Source organism: Zingiber officinale, chromosome 6B, assembly GCF_018446385.1.
Source record: "Zingiber officinale cultivar Zhangliang chromosome 6B, Zo_v1.1, whole genome shotgun sequence".
In the NCBI taxonomy this organism is placed as follows: Eukaryota; Viridiplantae; Streptophyta; class Magnoliopsida; order Zingiberales; family Zingiberaceae; genus Zingiber; species Zingiber officinale.
The window spans coordinates 55,120,470-55,131,698 of record NC_055996.1 but is presented as its reverse complement, the minus strand read 5'-3'; the positions used below and the strand labels follow the sequence as shown (position 1 = coordinate 55,131,698).

At 42.0% G+C, this 11,229-nt stretch overlaps 1 non-coding gene across 1 annotated transcript; it reads left to right on the top strand.

Annotated features, from left to right (window-relative positions):
• Positions 1–2,626: 2,626 nt before the first annotated feature.
• On the top strand, positions 2,627–2,732 carry LOC121993406. The gene has a single exon (XR_006115256.1). It is a non-coding gene; the product is annotated as a small nucleolar RNA R71 (small nucleolar RNA).
• The last annotated feature ends 8,497 nt before the right edge of the window (positions 2,733–11,229 follow it).

Genomic DNA, 11,229 nt, shown 5'->3' with positions numbered 1-11,229 from the left:
GTGAAGTCCTTTTGCCTTTGCCCTTCACTGGTTGTTTTCCTTTGTCTCTTGATGGCTCCTTCTCTTTGTCCCCACTAGATCCACCACCTCCTTTGCGAAATCTCTTCAAAATATTGGACATCTTGATGAGTTTAGATAGGGGAAGAATTATCTAGAGTTGTGGAACTCAAAGAACAAAACTTCAAAGAACAAAAGATCTTAGGTTAAGAGAACAAAAGTCCAAGTCTTAGAGAGGAGGAGAATCGGATCTAAAAGATCTTGAGAGATTAGAGAGGAGTTTTTAAGAAATTGGGAGAGAAAGATATGTTTTGGAGAGTTGGGGGTGTGCGGAACATGGCCAAGATCTGGCCATGTGAGGTAGGAGGTAGACTTTAATAATTCTCCTACACGGGCCGTGTAGATCTACACGGCCTCCCCATCTTTCCTCTCGGGATTCTTTGCACGGGCCGTGTAGATCCACACGGCCTCCACCTCTTCCTTCTCTGGATTCCTCGCACGGCCGTGTCTGGGACACGGCCTCTCCATCTTTCCTCTCGGGATTCTTTGCATGGCCGTGTCTATGACACGGCCTATACCTTTTTCTCCTCGGGAGATCCCACACGACCGTGTCTGGATGACAGGCCCAAACACTTCCCTTCTCTGCAACCTTTGCCTGGCCGTGTATAGCACACGGCCTGACTCTGTTTTGCACCTAACCTGAAAACAAAATCAAAAGAATGCATCAAACTAAAAGAAATTACAATACAAATCAAAACTAACTAAAAGAACCCTTGGGTTGCCTCCCAAGAAGCGCTTGTTTAAGGTCTTTAGCTCGACCAAACTTAATCATTCGCTCCTTTTCCTCGCCCTTGGAGGACAGATATACTTTTCGTTTCTGTTGGGAGATCTTCTCCCAACATCTTCCACCACATTGTCTCCTTCATTTGGTGGCCTTCCATGAGGATGGAAATTCCATTCCTCAAGTTTATAAATGCTTGTCCTGCTACAAGCATTTAAAAGAGACGAGACATGGTTAGAGATATTAGATAAATCATATTCCAGCTTTTCCTTACCAATTACCAAAGAAAGCTTATGATTTTTGACATCAATTATAGCTCCATCTGTAGCAAGGAAAGGTCTTCCTAATATGATAGGAATCCTAGGGTCCTCTTCCATGTCCAACATGACAAAATCTGTGGGAATAACATTCACATCCACCTCTACCGGCACATCCTCTATAATACCCAAAGGGTACCTGCAGGAATGATCGGCAAGTTGAAGTGCCATAGTAGTAAGTTTAATGTTTTTGAGACCTAATTTATTACAAATTGAATAGGGAATGAGGCTAACACTCGCCCCCAAATCACAAAAAGCTTTTTCAAAAAATTCTTTTCCTATGTTGCAAGGAATATAAAAGCTCCCTGGGTCCTTCAGTTTTGGAGAAGTGTTCTTCTCAAAAATAGCACTACATTCCTCACTAAGCGCAATGGTCTCGACCTCTCCTCTTCTTCTCTTATTTGACATGAGATCCTTCAGAAATTTGGCAAATCTAGGCATTTGTAGAATAGCATCAATAAGAGGTACCTCTACACAAATTTCCTTAACCTTTTCTAGAAACTTGCCAAATTCTTCATCCTTCTTGAGCATTGTAAGTCTCTGAGGAAAAGGGACAGCTTTGCTCTGATGGTTCAGTGGAAGAGTCTCTTCAACCTCAATGGTACTCTCCTCATTAGCTTGAATCTGATTCGGTATAGGAGGAGGGAGCTTTTCTTCTTTTTGTATCCCTTTTGAAGCAGTCACTTGGGAGTCTCCCAAGGTCCGTCCGCTCCTAAGCTCAATCCTATTGCAATGCTCCATAGGATTCACATCAGGTTTTCCTGGAAGTTGTCCTGGTGCTCTGGATGATGAGGAAGCTAGTTGGGCAATTTGACTATCCTGAATCTTTTGATGCTTTTCAGAATTATCCATTCTCTGAATGAGCTTTGCTATATCTTGCTTCATTTCATTCTGAGTTGAGATAATTTCTTCAAGCATCTTTTCAACATTTGACTTTGGTAAGCCTTGAGAAGATAGATGTTGAAAATTTTGTTGCCCAGCTTGAAAATTTGGTCTTGCCCCCATAGATGGTCCTTGATTTTGGTTATTTCTGTAAGAAAAATTTGGATGACTCTTCCATCCAGGGTTATAAGTATTTGAGTATGGGTTGTTCTGCCTTTGATTGTAACTCATGATTGCATCACATTGTTCAAGTTGATTGATTTGTGCAGTGATAGCTCCCAATGGACATGAGTCATTTGAATGCTCTGAACTCCCACATACTTCACAAGATGTACTAATAGCATTGACCATATTAGCACTAGTCCCCATATTCTCAAATTTCTTTGTAAGAGCGTCCAATTTTGCAGACAAAAGAGTGACTGCATCTACATCAAACTTCCCTGATGCTTTAATTGTTGGGTTTACAGAGGAATAGCCACCACTTCTTTCATTTGCCCATTGATGATGATTTTGTGCTACACTTTCAATGATTTCTTCGGCTTCATCTAAGCTTTTGTTCATAAGTGCCCCTCCAGCAGCTGAATCAAGGGACACTTTGGTATGATAATTGATACCATTGTAAAAAGTGTGCAACACTAACCATCTTTCCAACCCATGATGTGGGCATTGTCTGAGCATACTATTATATCTATCCCATGCTTCAAAAAGAGATTCTGAGTCAGTTTGCTTGAAGCTTGCAATTAAATTCCTCATATGAGCTGTTTTGCTTGGTGGATAGAACTTATCAAGAAACTGTTGCTCACACTGCTCCCAAGTGGTGATGCTATTAGGGGCCAAAGAATTCAGCCATTGCTTTGCCCTATCTCTTAGAGAAAACCCAAATAATAATAATCTAACTGCATCTAAAGGAACTCCATTCATTTTCATGGTACCACATATTTCATAAAAGACCTCTAAGTGTTGATTAGGGTCCTCATGAGGTCCTCCACCAAATTGGTTCTGTTGTACCATAGATATGATTGTGGGTTTGATCTCAAAGTTATTAGCTTCCACTGAAGGTCTTGAAATACTAGATCGAAAACCTCTCGCATAGGGTGCTGCATAATCCTTAAGTGGTCTATTTGCCATATTCAAATGTTCCTGTTCTTCAATTTGCCTTTGCAGAATTCTTCTTTTATGGAAAGTTCTATCAATCTCAGGGTCAAAAGGAAAGAATTCCCCTGCAAAGTTAGATCTTCGCATACACAAGAACAAGATAGCAGATAGCAATTCGACACAAAAAGAAAAATAGAAGAATCAAAAATGCAGAATTGAGTTTGTACAAAAAGAATTAACAAGAAGTGAAAGTTATACAAGAAAGTAAAAAAAAAAATAGAAATCTAATGATTAGTTACAACTATGCAATATGAAAGGAAAACAAATGTTATGTTTAGTCTAACTCAATTGATAATTCCTAATGTTATAGCGCAGTCCACGGCAACGGCGCCAAAAACTTGTTACGCTCCGCAAGTGTACGGAAATGTCGCAAGTAATATAAAAGATTATCGTATCCACAGGGACTGGAATAAGCACTAGAAATGTCTCAATGCGAATTAGCTAAACAACTATCCAATCGTTTCAAAAGCAAAGTAAAGGTAAACAAATCTAATATTAGAGATCAACAAACAAGAGTTTAGTGTTTTGGGTTATGATAAAGGGAGATTCTAGGAGTTTCGGTTTCTTTGTAAGATTTCTTGAAAGTAAATAGTTCACCAATTCTTATTCCTCAATTGCCAAACATGTAAAAAGTTGTCGGTTCCCTCTTGCAATAGACAACCGGCTAAGGACTGAGAAATGTATCTAAATAGGATTAATTAGACATGAACCTACGTTGTCCTTACACAGAAGCGCACCTATTACTATGCCTTCCTCGGATATCAACATAGAAGCCCACAACTTATTAATCTATAAAGATACAAGAAGCTAATCATAGAATCCATCCTACTCTCTTGAATATTCCTATTTCCTCTTCAAGATTATCTCTCAAACGTCCTTACACGGGCTTGCACCTGTCACGTGGATCCCTCGGATGATCGAGTGAGAGTTTATCCTTACCAAGTCCATAAGAAATCCAAACAATCAATCAAGAATGAGAATTAAGCACAAACCACCATCAATCATTCAAGATCTAATTGATACAAGCAAGATAATGTCATTGAAACAAGAAAATGGCAAATCCATAAGAGATTACATCAATCCATCATACAAATACTCCCTTAATCCTAGAATACAAGATCTACTCCATGAATCGAGGAAGAAAACCCGAAAGAATAGAGATTACAAGCATTCCTTGAATCCCCAATCCAAGAAAACAAGAAGAGGGGAAAAGAGAAAACTTATCTACAAAGAAGCTTCGTCTTCGGATCCAATCCTCGCTCCGGAGCCGGAATCGCCAAGAACTCCCTTGAATCGCCGAAATCCTCCCAAGAATGGGAGGAAACCACCAAATCTTGCCTTCTCCCAAAGGGAGAGAGATCCTTTCAATTCATGAAGAAGGGTTTAAATAGAGGAGGAATCGGGCGCCACACGGCCCGTGACACGGCAGTGTGAGATTCACACGCCATGTCCTCTTCCCTCTCGCACGCCTGCAGCAGTGTGACTCCACACGGCCGTATCCCCTCTGGAAATGCTACACGGCCGTGTGGTGCACACGCCCACCTGCTGGTCTCTGGAAGTCTCACACGGTCGTGTAGATCCACACGGTAAGGCTTCTGCTCTGTTGGCTTCAAATCTTGACACGGCCGTGCGAGGTTCACACGGCCATGTCATCTTTCTCTTCTGTTGGTGTCAAACTCCACACGGCCCGAGCTCCATACCAGTGCAGGGCCGTGTGAGGTACACGGCCCGGTGCTTTCTCCCTTCATCTCCTCCAATGCATGCCCAAAGGTGTAGATTCTTCACCAAATCGACTTCTGTGTACAGAAAATGCACAAAAAGCAGATCTCCGAACCAAAAGAGTAAATATGCTAAAAGGAAAGCTGGAAGTATAAAAATGCATAGATCAAGCATGCTCAAAGTATGTAAATGTGCGTAAAAACATGCATAAAATAGTATATAATCTACGCACATCAGAGGCCAAGCGACAGTGAGGAGGAACATTCCAGAAAGTGGCAGAGCGGTGTCACTCCGGCCGACCGGTAGTCCAGTCAGTTGGACTTAGCACCTCCTTCGACTAAACTTGAGGGGGAGGCATGTGATCCGGTGGTAAGGACATTCGTTGGCGGAAGGTCAACGGCACGTGGAGGTCAAAGGTCAAGAGATTCAACCCTGAGACCCGACCGACCGGACTGAGAGGGCCGACCCGACGGGAATCCTCCGAGCCGAATGAAAGACAACCCGACTAGGGGTCGGGTTTCCGATGCTCAAGGTAAAAAGGTTTCATGGCCGAGCGGGCTGTCCGTTCGGCCGGGGCACAAGGCAACAAAGACAGGCAGGAGCAATCTCATCCGAGCATACGACCGGGAATCCTCCCAGTCGGACCGATACCTACAACCGGGGCAAAATTGATATGTCTGTCGAGCGGCCGAACCGCTCGACCTTGGAACAGACAGGAGGCGCAAGAGGACAAAGGAGACAGGGGATAACATCATCCTTAAGACGTCTGTCGCTGACAGGCAGTAGGGGTGGCAGCCGAGCCGTACACAGGATCATACAGTGGAAGCTTCCACCGTCACATCCGGGATATGCTCGGACGATTGCGGAATGGCGTCAGGGGTACTTTTCTGACATGGGTGTTGGTGCAACCTTAGGTCAAGGTTGACCTGGTTGACCTGACTCGAGGTATATTTTGATGTTTGACAAAAATAGGAAAGTTGTATTCTGATGTTTGACAGAATACAAACTTGGGAGATTGTGGGTGCAATCCTTGGTCAAGGTTGACCTGGTTGACCCGAGGTGAGTCGACCTGATTCGGGAAATCCTGGTGAGTGAAGCTAGGTGAAAGTCCTGGTGACGATCAGGAAATGATCAGGAGGCAGAGAAGGTAGGGGGATCGGTCTGTGGACCGATCCACCTATAGCCTGATCGGTCCACAGACCGATCAGGCTTCGGAACCGACACTCACAGATAGTTGGGGATCGGTCTAGGGACCGATCAGACTAGGGCCTGATCGGTCCACAGACCGATCAGGGACCTCCTGGACCGATCAGGATGGAGCCTGATCGGTCCAGGCTTAGCCGTTGTGACTCAACGGCTAGATTTCTGTGTTGTTCTTTGTCTTCTTCTTCGCAGGTGCAGATATAAATTAGATGCTGAGCGCCTCTACAGTAACACTTCTTCCTCCTAACTGCGATTTGAGCTTTGCTGAGCTCCTCTTTGCTGAAGCTTCGTGTGAGCTTCCCTCGACTGGTTGATCAGCTGCTGTTGGCATCATCCGTGAAGTTGCTGCTTCATCAACGAACTCCAGTCGACGAGAAGAAGGCAAGCAAACTTGGTAGAGTGTATTTACATTCATATTATCCATTGTTTCTTGCTTTATTTCTTGTACTCCTTTATTGTTGTTGCAAAAGAGTTTATGGCGAGGTTTCTCCACCCAGAAGGAGTTGTTGTTAGCCGGTTCTCCGGGGTCTCATCCACCGACGGATTGATAGGCTTCGTCCACCTTACGGACACGCCGAGGAGTAGGAGTATCATCTCTGAACCTCGTTACATCATCGTGTTTGAGGTTTGATCTTCTCCATTTTCGTTTCTATCTTTTATTTCCGCTGCGCTAACTCAAATTGTAGGAAGAAACAATAAGTTGAGGTCGGCTATTCACACCCCCCCTCTCTAGCCGCTATCCGAAGGTCCTAACAAGTGGTATCAGAGCGAGGTCGCTCTTCATCGGATTAACACCCGGGGGAGCAGGAGCTAGAGAATGGATCAACTTGGAGAAGACGTCACGATTCCACCCTTCTACGATCGCGACGACTTCGCGTTTTGGAAGGTAAGAATGAAGTACTTTCTTATGACTAACTTAGTTAATTGGAATTGTGTACAAGTAGGTTTTGTTCCTCCAAGGGATGAAGAAGGAGAAATTCTTTAAAAGAAGAGGTGGACGAAGGAATAAATCCACCAATCCGTAATCAACGACGAGGTAATGAAAATTTTTGAATTCTCATTACCTAACAATATCTTGTGTAAGATAGGTGGTTACAACAATGCCAAGGAATTGTGGAACAACTTGGCCAAGTTCCATGAGGGAAGCTCCAATTCAAGTCATGAAGAGGAGTCAAGTGAGTCAAGTAGCTCACTTCATGGAGGTAAGGAATTAGAAGTTGAGGGCTACTCAACATCTAAGGAAGAAGAGGAGAGTTCTTCTTCAAGATAGGAGCAAGAAGAAGAAGCTTCTACCTCCGGAAGGGATGAAGGAGAAAGCTCATATCCACCCTCAACACTAGGTAACTCAAGCAATTTAATTTCTTGTAAATTACATATAATGTGCTTTGAGTGTAGGGAATATGGACATTACAAGAGTAAGTGTCCAAGGAGGATTAGGAAGACTCCACCAGCGCCAAAGGTCAAGAAAGCCGGAGTCCCGATACGCAAGGGTAAGGAGCACGTGGTGTGCTTCCAATGCAAGAGAAGGGGACACTATAGGAGCCAATGTCCGAGGGGGAGGCAATCTCACAAGGACAAGAGACCAAGCACATCTATGGGGGGAGATAAGGCAAACCCTAAGGTATCCTTTAAGGCACATTATTGCAATTTTAATAAGAAACATGCTAGTAGCTTTATTGCAATTGCCAATGATGATAAGCATGATAACCATAGAAACCGATACATGTGCTTAGGTGCCAAACATGTTAGTCTAGGTAAGGACAATTCTAGAAATGCTAACCCTAGAATTAACTCATCTACGGCTAAGGAGAACCTAGGTAGAAATCCCAAAACAACTAGACATATGCCTAGGAATACCTCAAAGAAAAATGACAAATTAAAACTTGAGGTATTAGAGAAGGAAAATCAAGTCTTGAGGTCAAGACTTGACACCTTAGAAAAGACTCTTAAGAATTTGGAGAAGTCAACTCTAGGGTCTAAGGGTCAAAAGCAAAAGCCCAAGGACATGAGAGGTTTGAGTCACAAACCTAAGTCTCAAGTGGTCAAGCCCACTTATCATAATGTTCCATTCGATTATGGAACGAGATCTAGGGCTAGGAAGACCATCACCAAGGTCACAAGGGGAGTCACCCCTAGAGTTGATCTTGATGAGTCCCAAATGACCAAGGCTTTAAAGCCTAGGAGGGTCATTAGGAAGGTTGCTAGGGAAGTCATCCCTAGTGAATATTTAGTGAACCCAATGAACTCAAATAGGTATTGGGTTCCTAGGAGCGTGATTCATTCACGCTAGATGGTTTAGGGTGTGCCAACCTTAATTGGATAGGTAGTTAACCTACTCATGGCAAAAGGTGGCATTTTAGGAATATTCAAGGTGTAATCAAGCCTTGAAAATGAAATTAAAAATTATTCCTAAGGTGATTAGGATGTGCCAACCACATTTGAGGAATTTTCTAGGGTCAATCTAATTGGCACATAGTGATCTAAAAATCTTTAGCATATGATTTTAGATCTATTACACTTAGGAATATAGAATTTATGACAAAATGATCAAAATTATCAAAAATGGCAATTAAAGCTAGAATTAGGTATTTTCTATACCTTTATATGTTATTTTCCATATATTGTTTGTCATATGCCATGTCATGACATCATATCTAATTTACTATCATTTGAAATGTCATGATAATGCTTAGGTTAGTTATATGTCATGCCTTATTTAAGTTTCATTACTTTATGACATGACATTGGCACATGTTTTCACTTATGATATTATTTTATGCCATGTCATCATCTTTTGCATTTATAATCAATTAATTTGATTTAAGGACAAAAACATAATTTGATATGGAAATCAAATTATTGTTTAAAAAATGCATGAGAACTTAGATTAAGATGACCTAAACTATATCTCACATCAAAATTGACTTGGATGTGTTTGATACACCTTAGATGTGTGTGAGATATTAGGATCATGAGTTAGGATCAAGGTGCGTAGTTCTTGTACCTGTTAGGACCAAAAGTAGCTAGAGGGGGGGTGAATAGCTCGTCGCGTTCGCTCGTTGCTCGGTGTTGCTTGTTCCTTCAAAAATGTGCAGCGGAAATACAAAGAAACAATCACACAACGCTAACACGGTTGGTTTACTTGGTATCCACCTCACAAGAGGTGACTAATCCAAGGATCCACACCAACACATACACCCTCCACTAATAAAACTCTCCTTTATGGTAACTACCAAGGGCGAAGAAGCCCTACAATACTCAATACAAGAAGAGAGGGAAAGGATACAAAAAATACAAGCTTACAAGCTTACAATGAGTATAAACCCTAACCCTAGCTTCTCTTCTTGGCTTTGATCCGCCTCTTGACTTGGACAACTTCCAATATCCTTCAAGAACTGGCGATCTGAGCTTTGTGAGTGCTGTGGAGGAGCTGGCAAGAGATCTGGAGTGAATCGGTGAAGAGATGCCGAAGGAATCGTGCGCCTGCGGCCTTTATCGACGCCAACGGTCGGATCCCGATCGATTCGAATGTTCCCAATCGATCGGGGAGGCTTTGGATCGATCCACGGATCGATCCAGAGCGCCTCTGTGCTCTGGGAAAAATGCCTGGATCGATCCACGGATCGATCCAGCGCTTATCGCGCGAAGCAGCCGCGTCCCAATTGATTCACTGATCGATTGGGACATCTGGATCGATCCACGGATCGATCCAGAGGCTCTCTGTTCGCTTAGAAAAGGCCTGGATCGATCCACTGATCGATCCAGCTCCTGGATCGATCCACTGATCGATCCAACACTTGGTTTTTGCCCAAAACCAAGTTCCAAGCCTCTCAAACCAACATCCGGTCAACCTTGACCGGTTGGAACATCATGCCTAGCATCTGGTCACTCCTTTGACCTGCTAGTGTTGGAGTGTATACTAAAAGCCTAGCTTTTGGTATAAACATTTATCTAGAAATAAGAATCACATTGGTCAAATGTCTACATTTATGATAAATGTAGTTGTTCAATTAATTTATATTGTAGATGACATGGTGTGTAGTGTCACACATAGAAGATCATGTTATCAGTACCTTATAAATTATAAATAGTAGCTCACGACCATGATGGAAAGGAACAAACCATTGGAAGGTCGTAGTGTAATTAGGTATTAGTTTATCTTGACTATATAATTACACTAGTACACTCAAAGTGTATTGAGTAGGACCATTTGAGGTCGTTTCTTTTATACTGACTTTATAAAGAAACAAAGACCTCGGTTATTATGGAAGTGTGTGCTCTTAATCCTAATGTAATAACAAGTACATATATTTGATATTTATTTCTTTAATTTATCAATGGGTGAGATTTAGTTCGTTGAATCAATAAACCCGATAAGTTGGGAAATGGTATCACTTATAGTGTGTGTTGTTGATTATAGAAGGAAACTGTGTCCTAGAGATACTAGATTGATAATGTCCTCAAGAGGAGCTCATAAAGATTGTCATGTTAAACCCTGCAGGTGGACTTAGTCCGACATGATAATAAGGTTGAGTGGTACTACTCTTGGACTTAGATATTAATTAAATGAGTTGTCAGTAACTCACTTAATTAGTGGACATTTGATATCTTAAATACAGGGAGACTAACACACTCATAATAAGAAGGAGCCCAAAAATGTAATTTGGGATTGGTGCGGTAGTTCAATGATAGTTCTCTAGTGGAATGAATTATCATTGATAAAATTAAGTTGTGTGTTGGGCGAACACGGATGCTTAATTTTATCGGAGACCAAAACCAATTCCTCCTCTCGGTCCCTATCGTAGCCTCTTATTTATAGAGTTCTATACCCACCTACACCCACCTTCTATACCCACCCAATAGGGGCCGGCCAAGCTAGCTTGGGATCAAGCTAGGGCCGGCCTAGGTATAAGATTGGGTGGCCGGCCCTAGCTTGAACCCAAGCTAGTAGGGCCGGCCAAAATAAATTAAAAAAGAAATTTAATTTTAATTTTTATTATTATGTGGAAGATATATTTTAAAGAGAATTAAAATTAAAATATCTCTTGTAAAAGATCTATAAAAGATTAAAGAAAGAGATTAGATCTCTTTCCTTATTTGTAGATTGGAGAGATGTTTTATTTTTTCTTTAAAAATTATTCACATGTTGATAAAATTAAAATTATAGAAATTTCC